Source organism: Dromaius novaehollandiae, chromosome 4, assembly GCF_036370855.1.
Source record: "Dromaius novaehollandiae isolate bDroNov1 chromosome 4, bDroNov1.hap1, whole genome shotgun sequence".
In the NCBI taxonomy this organism is placed as follows: domain Eukaryota; kingdom Metazoa; phylum Chordata; class Aves; order Casuariiformes; family Dromaiidae; genus Dromaius; species Dromaius novaehollandiae.
In genome coordinates, this window is record NC_088101.1 from 65,244,325 (window position 1) to 65,268,751 (window position 24,427).

Consider the following 24,427-nt stretch of genomic DNA (forward strand, 5'->3'; position numbering starts at 1 on the left):
GATACTACTTGCAAAAAGATTGTATACCATTAGATATTTTAGTGCATCATGTCAGAAACCCTAATTTATATTGGAGTACAGTGCAACCAGAAACTTTGGATTGGCTCCTAAAATATCTATTATTTGTATGACTTGCATTTAAAAAGAGTCAAGATTTTTATTAAAGACTGAAATTTGACATAGACATCTACAGATTGGGCTGCTGGACTGGATTTTGTCAGATTACTAAAACAGCCCCTCACTCACTGAATGCTTGGATTTGGTCGAAATGTTTTACTGCAGACAGATATTACTGGTTAGAAAGGTATGATGCTTTCAAGCAACAATTTATTGGGACATCTTGGCAGCTGAAAGGATATATATTAATTTTGGAAGAAGCACAGATGGGATTAATTGACTTTGTTCAAGTAACAGAAGTGTAGTACTTTGATTTAGGAAAGCTTTTTTTTTTTTTTCCTGTGAAAAGTGTCATGTTTCAGTATGTCAATTTGAAGGGCATGGGTGCTTTCCAATTTGGAAAAAAAAAGTTTCTTTCTGATCCAAAACAGATTTTTTTGAAATAATAGGAATTTTAAAATGTGGAAATTCAGGTTTTTAAGAATTCATTTTAATGGAAAAGTAGATATTGAATTAAATACTTCTAATAAAGAATATTTATAAATTATGCCATTCTATATACAGACATTAGATGTAAAGGGAAGGAGATTGAATATATTATATGTATATACATATATACATATATGTATACATATATATATTTGTGCAGAGTCTTTAAGTATTCAATTATTACCAAGAAAAAAAAAAGGATTAAACTTTTTCATCACTAATTAGGAACCAGCTTGCAGTAGTTGGGGATCTGAAGAGACTGACAGTAAGTAAGAGTTTCACATCAAAATATTTACTGAGTGAAGCTCTCTTTCACATCTGTGATATGCCATAGAGCAGTGCACCAAAGGAGTGTGGTTCAGAGCTGCATTTTCCCCTCCTGTGATTGTTACAGCTTAAAGAAGGGAGTTTACCACTGTTCACAAAACCACAGCTACGCTGGGTACATTTATTCCAAACCAGTGCTAGTCTTGGTCATTTCCACAGGGCTTGCTTTTCTTCAGTATGTTTGTCACTATTCCCAAACAAGATTGATTCTCTTTTTAGAAAGCAAAGCTTTTTAACCTTGCAGATCTCATCCCCTGAGTTACAGCTCAACTGCTGTCTATAAAAGGATTTGGTAGGCTTCTTCCCCACAGAGAATCAGTCTGCTCCAAGAGCAGCACTCCAAACAAGTAATTTACTTTTATAAACAGTATAAATAAAGCAGAAATAGAAGGAAATATATCAAAAACCTACAACATGTCTTTCTTTATAGCACCCTGGATGGTTTATTTTATTTCTAGCAGAAGGTCTACAAGCTGTTGCAGTTGGCTATCTGTGGGAGGTCCTCCTCTGTTCACAAAGAATTTAGGTAAGTAAAATTACAGCACTTTTTTTCCCTTCTCAGTCGTAGAGGTACAAGTTAAGATGCTACCGCAGAGCATTACTTAACCACCTGCATATTTTTAAAGTAGTTGTTGGTGATTTTACAGCTCTATAAAGATGACCTTCCCCATAGGCATGTTAAAAAAGTGTATATGCTATGAATTCACCTACCTATTATATCCCATTTTTATACGAATGTGTTTCCAGTAAAAATAACATAACAGTATTTATCAACAGTAAACCAAATGCCTATTAGTTGTGTAGGTAGTTTTGAGAATAAAATCACTTCATACTGTTGCTATGTGGTCAGTATCAAATAAACATCTGTATCATCATTTTGGGTTTTTTTTTCACTCTAAGTTCATGAGAAAAAAAAAACAGCATAAATTGTCCTGCTATTTTTTGGATAATAAGAGGTGTGGAGAAACCAGGTCTCATCAAAGGATTTTATGTTGATCATACAGGCTAGGTTGATAATAATAATTATAGATATACTATGACCTATAAGATGCTTATTTAATACTGCATGATAGGCTCATTAAAATGTGTGCTATTTAATATTGTTTAAATAATTATTAAAGAGATTAATAACAGCTTGACAGACATATCTTTAAGACAGTGACTAATAGAGAAGCACATCTAAAGAGAATGCTTCCAGTAGGGTTCTGTGGGAATCAGTAATTATTCAAACATTATTCAAAATTTTGTCAATGTTTTTAAGTAAATACCATTAAAAAAACAAACAAAAAGGCAGTGTAATAAAAATTGTTTGGATAATAATTTAACATGCATCCTAATACAGGTTAAAAAGACTTTATTGAGCTCAGTACAGGGATAACTGAATGAAGGCAATAGCTTGTCACATACAGCTGTTTATATTGGGTGATCCAGTGGTCTGTGGTAGCTTTAAACTCATTATGGCTTGGATTTACAAAAACACACCACGATGGATGACATTAAAAAAAAACTCCTGGGAAAGAAGGATAGCAGACCTTGACTACTAAGAAGTATGGTGGACATTATTGAAGCAGTAACATTATTTCTAGGTTGTTGGTTTACACAACCCTCAGCTGTTCAGATTTATCCAAAGTAAGAAAATACACTAATTATATATTCTCCTCTGAACAACAGAATGGAAGTAAGTATAGGAAACAGTGAAATAGAAAATATTTTTCTTCAAAGTAAAACAGTAAAATCCTTAAATTGTCAAAGAAAAGAAACAAATTTATCAGTTTATCACAAGCAACATGCAAATAATCATATAGGACAAAGGATCTGACTCCTGAAAAATCTATCTCTAATAGTTGAACAATCCAATGCAAAATTATGTTTATCAATGTGTTAATAAATAATTTATGGTGCTAATAGATTCAATAATGTAACTTCTTTTACAGAATTTATTTCTATTTTAATTTGGAAGAATCCCTTTAGTATAGAAATAATGTAAAGCATTTTCTGGATTTTTAAGAGGATGGACATTGGCTGCTGATATATTAGGAAAGTGCTAGTTTTTGAGTTGAAAGAAAAATATTTTTTTTCAGTCTTTAACAGCTTACTCTAGTAAGTTTCTATATCAGTGTCACTGATTGTAAGAATTTAGCTGTATTTCTGACCATATACTGTAACATTATTTAATTCTCTTGAGGCTACTTTCAAGTTAGATGCTGTAAACTAAAATCTTGGTTGGATTATCTAAGTTCAGTCATGCATTCCTGAAGTCCATATTAAGACACCATAAAGGCAGAATTACTCCAGCAACATCCTGACCTTTTTGACTCAGGCAAAAAAAAAGTTGTCTAAAACTTTTTGATGAAATATGAAAAAATATTAATTTAAATTAGCCATTAATTTCAGATGGCTAAATTTTCCAGAAATTGTTCAACTAGAAGAGAATTATTGCTCATCTGCAGTTTGACTTTCTTCTTCTGTTCAATATTTCAACTATAATAGTATTTATAGGTTTAGGAACCAGGCCTAAGGGTTCATCAAACCACAGAAATGGACTTTGTATATTTTTTTTCCTTTTTATGGATGAAGGTGTCTAAAGATTATCCTGAGCAGACTATAACAACTTGCCAAGTTATTCAGAGAGGATGGTAATTATGTTAACTGGATTAAATTACATTTAATATTTGGAGTGGTTTTCATTCTCTCTTTTGCTTAGTGCGTCATGCCAAATGATAGACAACCTAATTCAAAATTTCCCAGGAATATCAAAGAAGATCAAACTGTTTTGACTTCAAAAAGTACACTGTGTAATGGTTACCATGTTGTCTGAAACTTGTTTAAGGAAATGTCCTTTACACTCATGAAATTCAGAATGATTGAATCATCCTGGCTGTTATAATCCTAGAAAATTAATTTCAACAAAATGAAAACATGAAATTAGTCTCCTGAAACAGTCCTTAATTTGCAGCTATGGTCTTTCTGAACTTGACATTACATACTGAGGTCTACAGCAACTCCACATCAGATGTACATTCTTGAAGGATTATTTTACAGAGAGGTCAAAAGAAACTTTTCATTAAATGAAGAGGAAGCTCTGACTTGCCCTGCAGCCAAGATCATTGAATTCAAGTGCTGAGATCATTCATGAACACCCAGTTTGGACACCATGGTCCAGAATTACAGATTTTCAGGTCTTCTCAAAGTTTTTTCTTTTCTCTTCTCTAGTACCCTGAAAACATGCCTCTGTCAACATGCCTCAGAAGATGAAATGAATTTATTAGAAAGAATTTAATTTGTTATAGGCATTAAAGAAAATGAAAACTATAAATCTATATATTTTTCTCACTCATTAAAGTGTTAGCTGTTTAGCTGGGTTCTCCTTCCCATTCTGATACTCTCCCCCAAGTATTTATAGCAAAATACTAAGAACATGTCATAGTCACAGAGGTTTTAGATTGGTTTCAGCGAGGGACGTACATTATCAGGTCAATGCCTATCGCTTATATGGTAATTTGTTTTTACTTCTAATTTCCCCTTCTCCCAAGTTCCCTTTGCCGTTTATTTATACTTATTTCCCCTGACAACTTTCTGTTGCTGATACAGCAATATGTATGCAACCAGGAGACTATAAAGGAGATCAATTACTTTAGAAAGTGAATTCCCTCCTATTAACCGTGATGTCAAGAAGAAGAAAAACAATACAGAACACAAACTCCTGAACTGAACAGGCTTGTGTTATAAAGCTTCAGTCCAGTATCAATCTTCAGCAAGGTGCAGAAAGCAGTACTAGGAATAACTGGCCTTGACTTTCCTTATCATATTTCTGAGATAATTTTGCAACAAGAGCTTGATATAAGACTATCTGCTATTTGTAAAATTAAATAAGCAAAAAAGTAAAACTATAATAGGTAAAAGAGTATATAAAATCATGATGAAATATTTTAAATTAAACTCAAAATGTGGCTTTTTCTGTACAAAAAACACTCATCTCTATTACAAAATCTAAAACAAATTCTTGCCTAAGACAATCATATACCTTTCTGATCAAGATCAATCAGATTTATACACACATATTTCATGTCACAAAGCATTAGAATGTTAGAAACTTAGAAATGTTTTTGGAAAATGAATTTTCTGAATCTGAGGGGAGGTTGTTTTTGGTTTTTACGTTTGTGTTTGATAGCTTTCTCAGACTGCTCTCACGCTAAGATCTCCAAATAGAAAGTTACAGGGCGATAAGTCTAGAAATTCTGTAAGTATCCCATGAGAATTTCCTTGGATTTTTGTTCTCAGGTGGAATTCACTCCAATCTATAAAACAAAAAAATCTGTAGGAAGAGAATACCATGTATCTATAGCATTTTAGCATTTTGGTGGGCAAGGCAGATTAAGAAAAATCAGTTTATCCACTTCTCGGTCAGGTTTATTCCAAGATGTTTTCTTTATTAGTGTAATTCAAAGAGCCAGTTTTAAAATACAAGAAGTTGAAACAAGAATTCCTAATTGAAGCAATAAAAATTTGCATGAGGATTTATTCCCCACATAGTGAGTATAATGTTTAAAAAGTAACATATTCAGTTACCAACTTTGCAATTCATCTATGAAAAAATCAGTATTTTTGAAAGAAAAGATAAAACAGGTACTTGTGGCTTTGTCTCCTGCTTAAAAGGCATCTATGGCTACACCAATATGAATAAACACAAATGTTTTGCGGAATCACAGAATAGCTGGGATTGGAAGGGACCTGTGGAGATATCTGGTGCAACCCTCATGCTGCAGCAGAGTCAACTGGAGCACATCGCCCTGGACCCTGTCCAGTCCACCTCTAAGGATGGAGACTCCACGACCTCTCTGGGCAACCTGTTCCAGTGCTCTGTCCACTCTGTCCTCCCAGTGAAGTGTTTTCTCATTTTAAGTGGAATTTTCTGTGTCTCAATTTGTCCTCATTGCCTCTTTTCTTGACACAGGGCACCACTTAGAACCGTTTGGCCCTGTCTTCTTTACACCCTACCCTGACATATCCATAAACATTCATGAGATTCCCCCCGAACCTTCTCTTCTCCTGCCTTAACAGCCCCAGCTCTCTCAGCTTCTCCTCATATGAAAGAGCCTCCTGTCCCTTAAACATCTCTGTGGCTCTTTACTGGACCCAATCCCACTTCTGAGTACCTTTTCTGTACTGCGGAGCCCAAATTTGGACATAGTGCTCCAGATGTGACCTCACCAGTGCTGAGTGGAGGGAAACAATCACCTTCCTCAACCTGCTGGCAACTCTTTTCCTAATGCCACCCATGATATTGTTGGACGACTTTGCCACGAGGGTGCATTGCTGACTCATGGTCAACTTGTTGTCCACCAGGACCTCCAGATCCTTCTCTGCAAAGCTGCTTTCCACATGGTTGGGATGCAACTAGTGCATTCACATGTCCTTCACATGTTTGGAAATAGTATCCAGGATTAGTTGCTCCATCACCTTAACAGGGATCAAGGTGGGTCTGACTGGCCTGTAGCTACCCAGATCCTTCTTCTTGCTTCTCTTTCCTTAGACTTAGGCCAGCTGGCATGGGACAACATGTTTGTATGCTAATATGCTGTTTTAGACATCTTTAAATTTTTTAAATTTGGGAATTGACACCAAATATGGTGGCTGTATGCAGCTTGGCTATTGGGAATTGACCCTGGACTGTTATCTGGTAACCCATTCCAGGAAACTGACAGGAATAATATAAATTGAAATACGCCAAAACCATGCTACAGAATGTTCTAAAAATTTGTTATCACGTTCAGTGCCTAGGAGCGCTCTTGGACACACTTGAATTTATTAGTATAGATGCATCCTACTTGTTCTGGGACTTTCCTCCTGCCCAAACTCTTGAGGTTCTACAGCATAGTTGCAGTTATAATTATCTTGTGGAATACATCTACTTAGAAATTTAATATTGTTAAAATCTTAATAAGACCAGGGCTTGCATAAAAGTGCAGAGACTCCATTATATTCAGTGGAGTTTCTTTGCATTTGCCCCACAGATTTCAAGGACAGGGGGTATATAAGAATAAAACAATTTATTTTGCTACTTATAGATGAAATAACTCAATAAAACATAGTAGAAACTGACTTTTGTAAAAAATTTTTAAAGTTAAAAAACCTTTTTCAAAGGAAAGAAATAAAATAAAGCAAAACTAAGTAAGACCATTTAAATCAACCAAATTTAACATGTAAATCCAATTCTACAAATATTTACCATTTTGTATTTTTTGTAATCCAGCTACTCACTGAACAAAATATTTTATTGTCATTCACCATTTACATTTGTAATACCAGGCAAGAGTAAGCAAGAAGGAATATGATTATACAGCCTAGCGGTCAGGGTGAGTTCATGGGTTTCATTTCATCCCAGCCTTGCACTCTCCTAAGCAGGTCCCTTGATGTTACTTTGTAAAGTAAGTTCATTCATCCCTTACCATTGTAATAACTTTCCAAGCAACTTTCTAAAATAATATTATCTTTGCCTTCTTTTCTAAATTGCCCTGCTACCTTGTGACAGTGTGCTCCCTCCCCCTTGACGTGCTCCCCTCCTCCAACCTGACCTCTCTGTAAACAGCACATATGCAGGAGCTAATTGAGCATGCACCAACTAAAATCCGTCTAGTATGCAAATATGACCACGAGTCAATCATCTTACTCCATAAATAGGAGGCAGCCCAGAACCCATTGAGCTCTCCTGCATGGCAGCAGGCTGCATGGCAGAACCTCCTCTTGAGCAAGAGTCCTCTCAGGGTTACTCCTCAAGAGATTCCTTACCTGCAACAGCTCTTTGGTAAGTGACTAACAGCATGCTGAAACTTTGCAAACTTGGCTAAGTTGCATCTCTGATTGTGCACATAATTCTTTAGATATAAACTGTTGACCAAGTCTGGGACTAAGACTGGATCCAGCCATACCCAGGGTCCTCTGAGAAGGAGTTTGGAAAGCAAGGGGGTCCACCCTGGACCTCATAACTCAACAGGAGGGTCTCCTTGACACTTTCATCTGACCCTGTCCTCCACACAGTAAATAACCGAGTGGACCCTGCCACCAACTTGTGTTAAATCACTCTCTTGTTTACCGTTGAACTTTGTTAAATCACTATCTTACCTCAATAAAACATATTGCTGCTTCTCTCTTATGAGTGAAGTGCATCACTCCTCACTCATCTGTGACATACCTCCTCACTATGAAGTCTCATTCATGTTTTCATTTTAAATACTTTAAAAAGTTCCCATCTAACAGCAAAAAGAAGCACAATTTGTTACATTCCTCAGGGGAAATCATAAAAAGCTATTTGACATTAGTCTTCTGGCTTATCCACTAAGGATAGAGACTACTGCCTCATATAATACCTCAGCACTTAAGGTGCTGTTATGGACTATTTTGTCAATGATTCACAAATTGAGGACTCCCTAAGAAATTTTTGATATGATAGGCTGTAGCAGGTACAACAGAGATATTATGGGCAATCATGTCAGCTAACAGCAGTGTTCCACTGAGATTCCACTGGAAATACAGGATTGAATCAAATGAAATCATAACTGATTAAAAGAAAATAAAATAACTGGAACTCATTTCTAACTTCATAGAGGGGATATACTTGTCTTGATATCCTTCCATAGCTGATCAAAAACATCTGAACGCCCATTATATGACTTTTTAATTTATATTAATTAAATTAAAATTAATTTTCTATGAATTTATTTAAATTCTAATAATTCTGTAATTCCATTAGACACACAAATAGGTTTGGGGACTTACTAACCAAAGTTCTCATTGAGAAAAGTAACTGCAGCCAGTACTGAACACTCTGGAAAATCTGGCTCCTAAATTTCCTTATGTCTGAACCTGAAATTTTGGGCTTTCTATATGTATTGACAGGCAATCAGTTAACCCCAAACAAATTTCTTCCATCAGTCAAGAAGAGAACAGGTAGACAAAATTAAACCAGGATTTTCTTTGGTTATAATTTTGTGAGGAAGGAACAATCCTTGCATTGAAGATAAATTCATTCAGAAGAAGAGAGGTTGCTGTTGCTTGATATATCTGGTTGCAATTTGCAATTCACAAAATCTGTTTTGGGCTATGTCTTGTAGGTAAGAGAGGAGCAGAATGGCAGAGAAAGGCTATCTTATGATCACGACCGGCAGGCTGAGCCTAAAAGATTAGGTCACAATGGCTAATATTTAATGATCAGGGAATATGTGCAGGAACGTGAAGAAACATGAAGGGGAATTATTGTCCATTTGCTTATTTGTTTATTTAACATAGGTAGAGATAAAATTATGTAACTGAATACTCATGAGATAAAGATAACAAAACATGATTGAAAGTTAAATTTCCTTTTTAATCTTTGAGGTGTTTTCTGGTTTAAAACATTTCTGGAAACTGACAATGCATGGAAGGAAGATTTCAGGATTTGAAATACATATAAAAGAATAGTGTTGTTCAAACTGGTAATTCAGGATATTACAAAGGAGGAAAATTTATAAAGAAATCGTATTTTAAAATATCCATTAAATAAAAAGATTGGATAGGAAAAATCTCAGATATGGCAGATTTTTCCTTCCAGCAAATGAGCAAGAATAAAAACAGTCTCTGAAAAAGCCATTGAAGCAAGAGAAACATTGAAAGTAAGAAGGAGAGAGGAGCAGGTTCCATCATCCATGGTAATCGGCTACCTGACTCCCTATACTCCGTTGAGGCAAAAGGATCTTTTGCTTTCCCTGTGAAAATTCTTTAAAATTTCTTAAGGCTTTATTTTAAATAAGAATACACAGAGTGATGAATTGTATTGGAAATTTATACAGAACCCACTGAGAAGTGTGTGGAAACGATGAATCTTTCATGCACCTTCTGTCAGGTATATTAATTTGCTTGTAGAAATTTTGGAGACTTTTATGGTTTTGTTTGTTTTAGCGGAAGGAAAATCTTCTTGCCCCCAAAGGTGTATTTCCTACCACTGTATGTTCAGAAACATCCTTGGGACGTGGACATGTCATATACAGGTTTTGATATAAAAATGTAGGCATAGTCTTCATGTATTTTATGTCATCTGAAATTGAGAAGTATCTTAATTATTTAACCTAAATACACAGCTCTTATTCAAGTTGATGTGTAGTTTTCATTGAAGGACAGGAGGCTTGGTTTCTTAGAAGAAGTTAGCTGATAAAAGCTGTCCTCTAGAACTCAGTATAGGAAATTCAAATGACTATTGGTGAAAGAGCCTAGATAGATCTGACCAGCACCTTTTTGTGTAGGTTTGGGGGGTTTAGGGTTTGGGGTTTTGTTTTGCTTTTGTTTTTGTACAGTAAAAATATTCTGTTAGCATCACCTGCCATTTGGTGATCAACGCATTCTAACATAGTGGTCACATGTGCAGCCTAGCTGTCAGGGATTAATTATCTGGCCTAAGGCTCAGTTTTATGAGGGATTCTTGTCTACCACACCCAAAACATCTCTCTCTATGTGTACATAGGCATGTGTGTATATGCATACACACACATCACGCATAGCCCGTAACATCTGCATCAACTGTGTGGAACTTCTGAAGCATCATGTTTACTTATCTTGTGGCAGGGAGAAGGCAAAAGGTTGAAGAGGAAGGGATAAGGTCTACTGGAATAAACAGAGCCTTTCAACACATGTTAGTCTCGTTAAGTAGTTGACTTTAAAAAGTCCCAATAGCAGCCAGGAATTTCACCATCAGACTGAGGCTATTAAGAGGGATGGCTCTTAAAAAAAGGCTTGGAAATCCTATAATTTTCCCCAATTTTACTGCTGCTTCATGCAGTAAGTGTATTCTGCAATCCAACTCCTGCTTATTCTGCATTGGCAATTTTCTCCATCCCCAGAAGGGATTAACTCAGTGTATTTCTCCCCACACTGATCCATAAATTTCTTATTTTAAAAGAATTCTACTATGGGAAAGCTAAAGATAAAAATCCTCCTCTTCTGTTCCTAAGGTTGGTGAAATGGAGAGCCTTACAATGCACAAATGGAAATGCATTGCCCATGAAGTCATATGAATAACTTGGTCTGGACTATTGAGGATTGATTATCAGATAATTCAGGATATAGGATATTAAATATGAGATGTTAAAGCTTCCTTAAAGCATGACCTGTCATGTGTAAATACATTAATTATGAAATATGCTTAAAAGGATGTGGAATCTTTAAACTTTATATATATTTATTTAAAGATTTCTAGAGTTATACTATACCCATAAATAGCACATTTATAGATTTTCTATCTAAGTAAGTGATGTAATCCATTATTATTCATTACAGTTAATTACTGCAATTACTGTCAGCTTTGTTTTTTTCGAAGCTTATCCAAGGTAACAGAAGTTCTTCCTATTTGCCAGTGGTCTTTGGAGCAGAACCGTGGTATTTGCTCATGTATGCTTAATATTGTACAGTTTTTAGGCATTCCAGAAAAAGTATTGCTTTATAAATGAAATCACATAGCTTTTTGGTTTCCACTAGGAAAACATCTAATCCATATATGAAGAGCTTTTCACAAAAAAAGTATATTTCTGTGATTAATTAGTTTCAGATTTTCTAATGTTACTCAAAGGCAAGTTCTGACCAGAGTTACTTACGCATAAATTCTGATCAGCTTTCGTGATTTTAAGTATTTTTGTCTACATAACTGAAAGCAGAATTTAGCTCCTTGAGCAGAATGGCTGTCAAGGGAAATATTTAAAGTGGTTAAAACATTAAATAAACTATATAGTTCATATGAATTATATTGATTTCTAGTTTGTTGACCAAAACAAACAATTCCTCTAATTTTATAATAAGCTATGAAATAAAAAGCAATGTATCCCATGCCATTAGTAGTTATTCGTAATACCTGTTTCAACTTGCACGCACTAGGTAAATACCTGGAGTCCTATTTTTCCAAAGCTACAATATTCCATGGTTCTGTCAAGCCTCTGAGACATCAATGTGTCAATCCTTTAGGTTTCATTATCATCACTCCCCTCCACTGAGGTAAAGCGATTCCAGGTCTTTTGGGAAGGAACTCTAATGATAAAAAAAATTAAATCTGTTTTATAGATTTATCATTTCTATACTGAAAGAATCCGTCCTGCACCTTTTTCCCAAAAATATTGGAAAAGAACTGGGAAGGCAGTTAATTATATACATTTAACACAGACATAATTTAAACAACATTAACCTAGTGGAGCATTTAGGCTGCTAAAAAAGGCAGAGATTCAGGGACAGTGTGGGCCTGGGATTTGGTACTAGAATGCTTTTCTACAGCAATATGGCATCCCAGAATGACATCTCCAAGGACAAAATGCTTGAATTGTGTGTTTCTATATAATATTTCCTAATGGGGATTCACAGAAGCAGTGTCATGAAGGAGAACTTCTTTTTCACAAATTCTGTACATTCTGAGGATTCATACTTTAACAGGTAAGACAGTATCAAGAACTGACTTTGGATGAGTATAAGTTTCATATTGCCAGACTTCCCAGGTAACTTTGGCAGAATGTTTGATGATGATTTTTTCTTGTATACCCTTACCATTTATATTAGTCAAAATTTCTAAAGTAGAACAATAATGAATTACAATCTTGCCAGTCTATTCAAAGGAGTAATACTTTGGATAATTACTGAAATGTATCAGCCCAGTTTCTCCAGTCTTAATTATAGAATTCACATGGATCAAAACATATTAGTTTTCCAGTGTTTTACGGCTTCAACGCACAGTATATTGAATGCTGAATGTAAAGCTCACATGTGCATCTTTGCACATATATAGGTATGGGATATATTTACTTTTTAAAATATTCTGTTTTGTATCTTTCTTCAGCTAGGAAGAACTCATGAAATAGCTGAACTGGCTTCTAAAATAAATGAGTTTTCAATTTAGGGCCTAAATCTACGGTCTTATATGGCTCAAACATTTTAAGCAGCAAAGCAAAAAGCAAAATGGTTGTATATTTCTTAATATTCAAAAGCAATGGGAATGAGTCGTACTGCTTTACCCATTTTTTGTCTAATGTACACCCTAACATCATAAAGTAAGAAAGATATCTGGAGTTAAAATCTTCAAATAATACACACAGATGTTCAAATTGCCTCTTACAGTAACATCAGGTTGCACATGCTACAAAATACTAATTACAGCCCAGAGGAATAATTCCTTAAAAATTGACCTCATAAATTTTGCTTAAGGGTTCAAAACTAACAATCCTTTGTACTTTATGATTAACTGTATGCATAAATGAATAATAATATAATGGTTACATTTTTCTGAGGCTTAGTAACATTGCTACATATGAAAAATAATATATTATTCATCACTTTTTTCTGCTAACTTAGGGTGAGTTGGGATACAAAATTTGATCGCAGTACCTATACTTTAAAGGAATAACATATACCATTTAGAATTCAGTCCTTCCATAATGCACACTGAAAGTTTTGTTTTTTAGCTTTTTTATTCTTTTTTCAATAAACAGATATTGGGGGAGGAGGATGATGATGATTATTAATTATTATTATGTTACATCTAACATTTAGATATTCTTCTATTAAAATTTCAGCTTGCTAAAGAAATAGGGGTTCATAGTAAGAAGGTCCGTTACAGCAGCTCGCAGTCAAGCAAGTAAACATGAAATAAAGAAATTTCTAGTGTCAAACTCTTTTTTACTGAAACACTATTTCTGGAACAAAGAGAAACTCTGGTTAGAAAATTGTGCCGTTTCTGTAAAACATGCAGGAAGCAATGATGATATATAGAAAATAGAGAGAAAGTTGGTCCACCCTCACTCACAAGATGAAAACTGAACCTACATGAAGTCTATGCTTGAATGATAGCTGGCCAGTTTTGGAAAGATTAATTCTTTCTATCGTACTCGGTGAAGGGACAAGAGTCCTACTCAGCCACAAGGAAAGTCAACTCTGTGATATCATAAAATTGCATTTTACAACTGTGACCAGTATTATTTTCTTATTGATTCAGAGGATGTTTAAAGAAAGCAGAAGAACTCTAAGATGGGCAGGCAAAGTTGAAAAGTAACATTTGATCTTAGTCTCCACTGTCAATATAACAAGCTAAAGTTTGTATTTGCAGCAGTAGTAACAGTGCCAGAGAAATCTCTTTAAAATATGAAAATCATTTAAAATTTCATTCTAGAATAAGATTCTGATAACCTAAGCATCAAAGCAGACCTGGGTAGCTGGGTTCTATGTGCTTTATAAGAACAGGACGAAACTTACGAGCATGCAAGTGCTTATGAAGATGAAATCATGTAATGTTGACAGACTGACTGCTTTATTACATTTGTTAAGCCTGAATATGTCGAATTAAAAAGAGCAAGAGTGTGGTTATACAAGTGCTGAATCTATGTGTTTAGAAATCTCACTTCTAGTCTTTAATAAATATTACACTTTGGGGGAAACTCTTTGTTTTGTTATATCTTAGATTTCTGTATTCTTGCTAAATCACTCTTGTTTTCGCTACACCCAGTACCATAGAACAACCGGCATTTTTTTTGTCAGTTCTATTCTGATTCCTGCTTGTGTAACCTCTAAGTCCCTGGAACTCAGACCCGTGCATGCAGACCAAGTTTTAATGTAATCGGTGTCTTCCTTTTAGAATGAGAGATGCCGTAATAAGCTAAAGGAACGCAAACATTATTTACAACAGCATGTGGATGTAACAGAAAAGAATCTAAACATAGATTCTATTGTTTCAAAGATCCTAAAGCTAAAATGGGATCATTAAATCAAGGCTGACCTTCTGAATATCCCAGATCACAACATCATTGTTGTATCATAGATACTGGATTTCATCCAGATACTGAAACTCATTTTCCCTGCTCTCCAGAGTCTGGATAATTTGAAATGGGGGTAATACCCTTTGCTAACCTTAAATCTTTGATAATCAGTTTTTCCTTCCTTCCCTTCCACTATCCGGAAACTGCATTTAGTCATGTATTAAAAAATATAGCTAATTGTGGTTTACCCTTCTGACAATGAGGATTCTATGTGCTCCCCAGAAAGCCGTTTTGTTGTTAAATTTCCTTAAGTGCTGGAAATTATTACTCAACATCAAAGCTGTAATGTTTAATTTCACTTTCCAGCCATTGGATCTTATGCTTTTGTCATAAATGTATAGAAGCCTCCGCACCAGTATCAAATACTTTTCCATATAAAAATACAAAATCATCAAGTTATCCCTCGATGTGTTTTAATGAAGAATTAATGATAAAGAAACAATTATAAAATAATAAAGAAAAAAGTAATGACTTTCTTCTCATTAAAATGTACCTGTCTTTTAAATAATTTAAATTTTCTTTCTTTGAATTTCCTCACCTTCTTGGAAGACAGGCTCCAAAACTGGATAGAGTACTTTATTATAATCAGTCTTATCAATGATAAATTAGAGTCAGAAGAAGTTCCCAACCTTGAGTAGTTTTTTCTCTTTCTGTTCCTGATTGCATAATTGCTTCACAACTCTTACTGATTTGATTATCTACTACACAGAACTGTAAATCACAGTTTCAAAAAAAACCAGGAAAATAACCATTCTTTTAGTTCTCAAATGTAATATCTTTCTTACAAATATATTAAAAGAGACGTCTTTGGATTGTGATCATTTAAAAGGGGAATTTAGAATACTGTTAAGAGTTACATTTCTTCATTATTAACATTCTAACATCCATCATGCTATACGTAAACCTCTTAAGGAAGTATCATTATCTCAGTCACTGACAAAAGGAAAAAAAATTACTAATATCCTTGTAGCAAAATGGTGTTTAATATATGTCATTAGAATAAATAGATAAATAGAGATTTTTAAGTATAACTTTTATCGTTTGTTTATTTCATAAAATATCCAACACCAGATAAAGAAGTCTTTTTTTGCCTTCACCTTCTACTCTGGATTGGAGAGTTACATAAATAGTAGTAACCGGGTTTTAACAACAATATATTGTTGAGATGATCATCAAAAAATTCTTTGTGGGAGAGTCTCATACAGGAACAGGCTGCTATCATTGAATTTTGTGATTGTCATTCTACTCTGAAGTATTTTGGAAAACAAAAAAAGCCTCCTGAGCATTTCATAATTCTAAAATGTATCAGAATGGGCATTACAATATAAACCTCACAGCCATTTAAAAAGCTGCATTATAATCCCAATTAAAAGTAGTGTATTTATAAACAAAAAGGTTTTTTTTCTTCCCTTTCCTAATGCCATTGGCTTTTTTCTTGCCAACCAGTTTAGTTCTGGATAAACAGGCAGATATTATTATTATTTGCGAGATCCACTATATTATATTAGCAATTCATAGTTCACGATTCACTTCATTGTGTGGGATTTTATAATTTTGAAGTATAATCAAATAAGGTTATTCTCGGCTTATGGGGTTGGAAAATCAATGCAACAATATAATAATTATTTTTATTTGTTAATAGTATTTGGAATTAATATAGAAGTAATGCTCATAGAAATCTCGTTCAGGAAAAATGTAGAAAGGATGTGGATTACTAATATTGCTAACTTTAGGGATATAATTTGAAGTAGGAGTGCAGTTTCTGTAGAGTTATTATACATTCAGTGGTATACAGAATAGAGAGGGGCGGGGGGGGAGAGAGAGAGATGTAGAGGCAATTAAGAATGCTTATCCTAGGCTCCCGCTCTCTGACTGATTATTAGGGGCTTGTTGGGAAACTGTTCTCCTAACTTAGGCACAGAAGTTAGCTGTCTGGAATTATGTGGTATAAATATTCCTGTAAATATTCATCCTGTAAGTATGTCATGCTGTATTGTTGTATTTTTAGAAGGAATGATTTATAAACTTTACAGAAAACAAAAAGGGTAAGATATTAAAGCAAGAGAAGTCGCCAGAAAAAGAGAGACTATTGTAACACAGAGAAATTACATACCCACTTAACCATTTGAAAATGTTAACAAAGATTAGAGGCTTAATATGGCCTCTAGGGATGAAATTACAGTAAGAAATTCTTTCTCCAGGAAGCAATGAAAACCGCAGTAAAGAAAGAAATTAAAGGGGGATGCAAGCTAGGAAGCAGTCCTGTAGGAAGAGAATTAATGCTCATCCTTCTTCCTGTTTTGCAACTTGCAACAGAAATGCCCCTCCTTTTAGGCCTTGCTGGCAGAGGAAAGTGTGTGTGTGGGGGGAGTTGGCACATATTTTAAGGGAAGGGGGAACACACTGTTTGTGTCACTGTGTATTACACTATTCTTCCGTATCACTAAAATTGTGTAGTTGAACCAGGTTTGACTAGCACTGACCCTGCCAACTGGTGTGGGAAAAGTTTCCTGTGATAAAATTTGAGAGAACTGTCCTTTCTTTTATACCAGTCTTTCTTGTCCTCCTCACACATCCTGCCAATGAAACTTTCTTCACTATCACTTCTTGGATCATAAATGCATTTTTAATATATGTAAGAAAACTTTTTACAGCGAATGAAGCGCCTAGTGTTTCAGATTAAAACATCAGAACAGATAAGCTGATGATAAACATATTTCTTTCCTCCAGGAAATTGGCTTTTATAGTTGACCTAGCAACACGACACCATATTAATTGTTTTCCATACAGGCTATTAATCACAATTGTGACAATTTCCCATAATACACTAACTACAGTAACCGAATATTGCCATTCACTTTGAATGTAATTTAAATCACAGAGCGAGGTTACAGGCTGCAGACAGAAGAGGGTGTAAGATTTTTAGGATGATCCATGCACTAATTGCTAAGCCATGATGGCATTTTTCATTTATTACAGGCTATTCAACCATTAATTGTGTGTGGTGATACAGTTCACTGGAGTTTCTCATTGAACAAGTTACAAAGGTTAACTGCATCTGAGTTGAAAAGAAGAAAAAAGCAACTGAAAAATAAACAAATTGCACAATAATAACTCATTGACAAACTGTATGTACAATAAATATAGAGTGATTATTCAGCATTGTATAAAGGTGGCTCAGTTTTTTAAATAAAGGTTGAAGATATCAGCTCTTGAGCATTAAATAAATACAACTGATCCTCCATATTGGATATACTTAAGTCTTTGGGACATAGATGAAATTGTGTTCCCAAACTAGTACTTAGAGCAGAGTCACTGCTAGTCTGATTATAATAGTGCTAAATATTCTTCCACTGCACCACTGAAATCAAATATACTACCGTGCTACATGCCAGATAATTTCCAGGTAAATATCTGTTATTAAAAGTAACAACATACTAAACCACTCCAGCTCCTGAAGGGTAAGCTACTTGAGGTAGCTTGCCCCCAATACCATCTGTGTACTCTGAAATGTTCGAAATTCTGCGAGAGGTTCATTACTCCGATTTTAAGAATTATCACAAGGAGCCGCTTGTCAGATCACTTAGTCAGTTTTAACATAAAACAAGCTTTAATGCTAACAAAATACTTTCATTTGAAATTTATAATGTAGTCTATTTGTAAGAGTGGAACAAAATTTTAAAGGCATAACTGTAGTGTTCTTTTATTAATGAAAAGCTGAATAAAGACAACTCTGAGGAAATTGAATTACATATCTGAGCAGTTGCACTGTAATATCAATTATCACTGTAATATCAGTGACTTTTTCAAATAATCTGGATTTTAAAGGCTTCTCAAAACAAATATCTGGGATCTTGAATCTATTTTATTTTAAAAGGAGTTACGTTCATTTTTTAAATCTTTAAGGCGGTCATATATCTCAAAGCCTATGAATTTAAAAAATGCACAGACCTAGGGTATTCATCAGTACAGACAAGCAAAACCAAAAACAAATTATATGCTGAGGTGAAGGTCTTTGACTATAATTTGGATCTGTAATAACAATGTCATAGGAATCATGACTAAAACATCAGAAATAATTTGAAATGTTTCCGATTCAGTCCAGAATTTGCAAGTATTTGTTTAACCTATTTACTTCATTAGTTTTGTACTTTTTTTCCTTTTATTTACGAAGTCTGAATCATAAGCTCAGGATGGCTTTGATTTTATTTAATATCTGTTGCTAATAAAAACATTTTTAGATTTTAGAATGGGATATGTTCCTACATCTTTTATATTGGCTAGTTATTTGTTTTTGCCACAGCAGTCTACTGTGCTGAAACTGTCTCACGAAACTACAGACTTGATCTTTCATGTCTTTGCAGTCTTGTCATTGAAGCTGATACCATGCTTTCTGCTTGCCTTCAGTTCAGTCCTAAGGGTTGTTATCCTAAAGCTCCTTGTAAAGCCTGCAGTGTACAACTATGCACTTAACTCATTCCACCCACAAAAGCAAAAATCACAGAATGTCAGAAGTCATGGTCATGAAAAGAAAAATTCAGGAAAATCACAAAACTCAGGATTCTGGTGACATCTGTTGTGACAAGTATTCATCCTTCCTGATGAGGAAGCTCTTTTTTATCAATTTTTTAAAATGCCATTTACACATAGATAGCATTGAATCTGTTATCTACAGTATCTGTCATGAGCTTTTGTGTGATAGGAATAAAATTAACTCTTGTCACCATTTATGTGGGAGAGTGCTTGATATTCAAATTTAATGTGTTCTTCACCAGTTAACTACAGATGATTTACAATATCCAGTGGTCATTTGTTTTTGACTGGTACATACTTTACCCCTGCTTCTCCTAGTAACCTTTAATCTTTGATTACCTGCTTGCTGCATAAATATTTCACAGATGTGTCCACTGCAATAAAGCTTTCAGAATGGGGCCCTAACCGCAGTATGAATTTTATCAACACAGTAATGTCAGGTGCTCAGTATGTGAAGAAAAGGATGTACATCTGGAAAAGGAATAATAGCTGTTTTCTAATTCCATTTTATTTTAATTATATATAATCATCAGTTACTGCAGACATTACCTGTGATATGCAGGACGTCAGATTAGAAGATCATAACACGTCTTCTGGCTTTCTCTAGTAAGTAAGTACACACAGATGTATATTCAACACGCACCATTGTAAGGAATTTGTTTTGGTTGGGGAAGAATCAAATAACAGCTGAAGGTAAGAATGGATTAACTGTAACCTGTATGTACACAACATTTTCTATCAGTTTGCTCCCACTGCTACATCAGTTCATTTTAGTTCATAACCTTGGAAGCATGCACTGGAGGAGGTCATAGAGTGATAATCCTATACTATTACAATAAAACAAGAAATTCTAGAGTCCTTTGTACTGTATCTCCAATAAACCAATGCAAATACTGTTTGAAGAAACTACTGACTTATGTATCTAATTCTAATAAAAACTGCCTTTTCTATATGCAAAGATTTTTCTGCATTTTCAGTACAGTATTCCAGAGGATCTACTTTTGTCAGATCAAGTATTTGCCTGTGTAGAGATGCATGGGATATGTGTGTGGGGGGGTGTCACTAGCTGCTTTAACAAAAATGCTACATAATGGCATAAAAGAAAACCATTCCAACAATTAGCTCCAGTGAAATCAAAAATGTGTTGGTACGAGAACAATAAGCACCTTCTTCGAGTCAAGTACATATCCTCTGAAGTTAACTGGAACTGCAGCAGAGATTAGCACAACTTAACAAGAAAACACTGTTAGAAACAAGAATAACATTTTGCATTGTTCATCTTAAATCTGAAAATTTCAATCATAATGACTATCTACAATTAAAAACTAAAGGTTCTGAAGTACTGCAGGTTATTAGTACAATTATATTACATAATGGCACATACACACGTATTTTATAGAGATATAGATTGTATTATATTAGATGGTATAATGTCTTCTAGTAGGTCTTCCAAAAATTTTCACAATAAACCATAAACTGTAATACATTCATAAAAACTGTCCATTCATCAGAGAAGGAGTATCTTCAAGGAATCATCAAGAAATATCTTCAAGGAATTAATCAAGGAGTATCTTCACTGATGAGATATAGAGTAAGATGGTCAATGCCCCACAAAGAAAAAAACCCCCAAATCTAGGCCTATCCAAGTCATGCTGGGCTTCAGAGTTCAGCACAAAATTAGTTAGGAACCTGCACCACTTTCCTCCATATTTTTGGCTAGACCAGGATCTATCAAAGCACTCACTAACTTAACACACTAAGATCTTCTCTTTCCCCTGGCACTGTGAATACAACTGAGATTTTATGCACTGGATGCTGATTTTTTCTCTGTAGGTAATTGGTTAAATAAAAAAACCTAGCTCAATGCTTATCACAAACTTCTCAAATCTATGTTATTCTTAAAGGGTTATTCTTAAAATACATGTGGATAGGGTTTTAAAGGTGCCACTGAAATGCAAATATAGAAACAAAATCTCAGATCAGAGTTTGCAGTATGAAGTGTAGCCTAGATATACTCAAGGATTTCTTAAGCTCCATTTCTATTTCATGTGTAGCTACTTCCAGTTTTGAGACAAAGTGAGATGATATGTCATTGCAGGAGAACATCATGCAGACTTCACAGTTTTGTAATGCAACCAGATGAAACTCAGTGATCTTGACTGATTTTCATTCTGCATTTTTACTTTTCTTTGAACCAGAAACTCAAAGTGAACCTTGAAGAAAGGGTGGGATAGAAGGTGCCAACCCGCATGGATCAAAACCTAAGAAAATATTCACACCAACATCTGTGAAGTAAAACTGTGAAGTTTCACACACAGCTGTCTGCAGAACACATTCTGTCAATGTGGTGAAGGATCAACCCCCACCACCCCTTTCTTTGATTGCATTTACTGTTTCTTTGTCTTCTGTGTATATTTCTTATGATCCACTGAACAAAGTCAGGCAGACCCAAGGAAGTCTTGCTATAATTTTGAGAACGTTCTTTTAAGAAAAATAATTAAAGCTGATTAAGCTCACTCTGAAACTTTTGAAGAAAAATTCTGTGGAACAGTTAGGTAAAAGCTAGTAATTTGAAAATGATTTTTGAAATTCAAATGCCACTGTTGTTTTACTGCATTTTTTTTTACTGAATCCTTCCAGTAATACAGAAAATATTAAAAACTCTAAAGTAACCAGTCTATAGGGTTATCATTTTCTCTTATAAACAGATAGACACCCACACTTTTCCAAAAGACTACTGCAATTAAGTATGTTTATCATCAATTTTCTTGAAACATTACATTCTCATCTGCAGGCAAGTAGGCCTGATTACAGATACTACAGATACAGCCAATCAGGGAAAAACACTTACAGATTGAGTTCAGGTGTAAGAAACAGAGGGTAAGATCTACAAACCACACAGCTTTGGTAATAAAGTGGCAATGGGAATCTTAAATGTAAAAAAAATTGACATCTTAAGTGTAGAAGAAAAAAAAATCTAAAAAAGAGAATCTTTTGCTTAAAAAAAGGAAAAATCAAGTGAAACTAGTTTCCTTAGGAACAATAACTGCGATAATAGAAAATCAGCTTATTGCCTACTTTTTGATAATTAAAAACTTTAAATGTTTACTGAACATAGCCTCCAGTGGATTGCTTCTTACTTTTTGTGACTACATAAATCCATTCGATTCGAACAAGTTAATAGAATTTGAATTAGAAAATGTTGTGATTAGACAAGAAGCAAGATGTAAGAAATGATAAGTCTTTAGTACTCTGCATATGACTAAAATGCACAAATTTCTCTGTTCAGCAGTAAGTTAACTGCAATTGTTATTCTTCCTTGTGTTTAGTAATGTATAACCTGTGGGTATTCTGTTTCACTATACTTTTACTATTTAATTTATGCAAATACCACAACTTAGATCCAGTTGGAATCATGCAAAAATGAGGGGAAAAAATGCTGTAATTGCCCCTGTGTTAATGTATTTTGAATGCAATAAAAATATGATGAGTTTCATGACAGTTGTTACATCTCATTGCAATTATTCAGAACAGATATTCTTCCACACCTGTGTCTGGTTCTGTTTCCAGTAGCAGCAGTTCATTACCAATACATATATATCGGCTTAACAAACACTACATGCAAGAACAGCAAACGAGCTCATAGGACACCCTCTTGGGTTTCTGAGTCACTTGTTACTTAGACACTTAAATGTCTGCAAGTTTATAGGATCCAAACCTGTTAATGTAGTTCAACTCAGCTCTCATTAGATTTTTTCTAATCATGCCAGCCTGATACAAAAAAAAAGGATTTTTGTGTCACAGTGCTGAGCCCTGAAATTTTCACATTTTAGCAGAGTTCACGGATCTGAGAAAAGCCTTTATCAAATGCATTAACATCTAGTGATGTTTGGAATACACCACCAACAAAAGAAACCACGACTAAGAAGCAAGCCTTATAAGCCCACATATAAATAGTGAGTTGTCTAAGGTGACAAATAAAGCGATATGGGGTTGAGTACTATGTTTCAGGTTCTTCTTCTTCCCTTGTTTTAACCTGGCTGACAGAAGAAAGGCATTGTCTTTTATTCATTATAAACAGACAAAGAGAAAGAGGGAATGTAGAAGATGGCTAGAGACATACTTGGTTCCCTCTTTCTGAAGGGATTATGTCCACCACTTTGCACACCTCTAAGGTGCACATTTTGCCCAAAAAGAACTCATGATTAATTTGTCAAGAAAAGCAAGATTCACACCAAATACAACCTCCAGGCTTAGTCACTGGGTCTTTAGTGTGAGGCATTAGGACAATTGGATTCTAGTCCAAAGACTATTTCTGCATTTTATTTTAAAGCACAAATGGATTAATTGAATACAGGTCTTCAGAACCAGAAACATCATCATTATCTTTTCCCCTAGAGTCATTTTAAAAGAAAGTGACAGTTGCCATTGCATTTTTCATAGGGTCTAACCCATTAGGCTTGCTTGGAGAATACCCACCACATCAAACTCTTTAGAAAAGATAAGTCAGAGAAATACCTATTTCAAGAATCTGATGAATATTTAGCATAAATAAGGCATTAAGCTATGGACGTGTGTTAACACTGAGGCTTTTCTGCATCTGTTCAGAAGCAAAATAATCAGTAAATAGGATCTTTTTATATACGGACATACCAGTGTAATATAGGAGCTTCCACACTATAAAGTAAACTGGAATCTGGGAAGATCGTAATTTTTAATTTAAGTACCCATGTGTCTTTTTGAAATATGTGTCCTGCCACTCTACGATTGAACATGTTTACCACAGCACAAATATGTTTTTAAAGATTCCTCCCCCCCTCAAATTTAGTCCTTTTTCAAAAAGAGTCTCAGTTTAACCATAGTAAGCCTGATCATTATTCTTCGATAATGCTGTCTTTTTAAGCATTTTATCTTATCCTTACATTTGCACTGTAAGAGGAGCACAAAACAGCCCCAAGGCTCTACATTTATTGCTGTGAATACGGCAATCACCATTTACAAGTGGTAGTTCCTGCCTAGAGTCTACCAAAGACTGAAATGAAAGAAAATCATTCAAGTCTGAAATCTACAAAGGTCACTAAATAAATTAAATTTAGGTTTTTCTGTTGGAGAAAATGAAGAGAGCAGCATTCAGATCACAGCTCCCTCCT

The 24,427-nt window shown here is 34.7% G+C and overlaps 1 long non-coding RNA gene across 1 annotated transcript; it reads left to right on the top strand.

Moving 5' to 3' along the window:
* The first annotated feature begins 1,141 nt into the window (after positions 1-1,141).
* On the top strand, positions 1,142-22,778 carry LOC135328287 (uncharacterized). Its single transcript, XR_010389101.1, has 2 exons — positions 1,142-1,459; positions 21,476-22,778. It is a non-coding gene; the product is annotated as an uncharacterized LOC135328287 (long non-coding RNA).
* Positions 22,779-24,427: the final 1,649 nt, after the last annotated feature.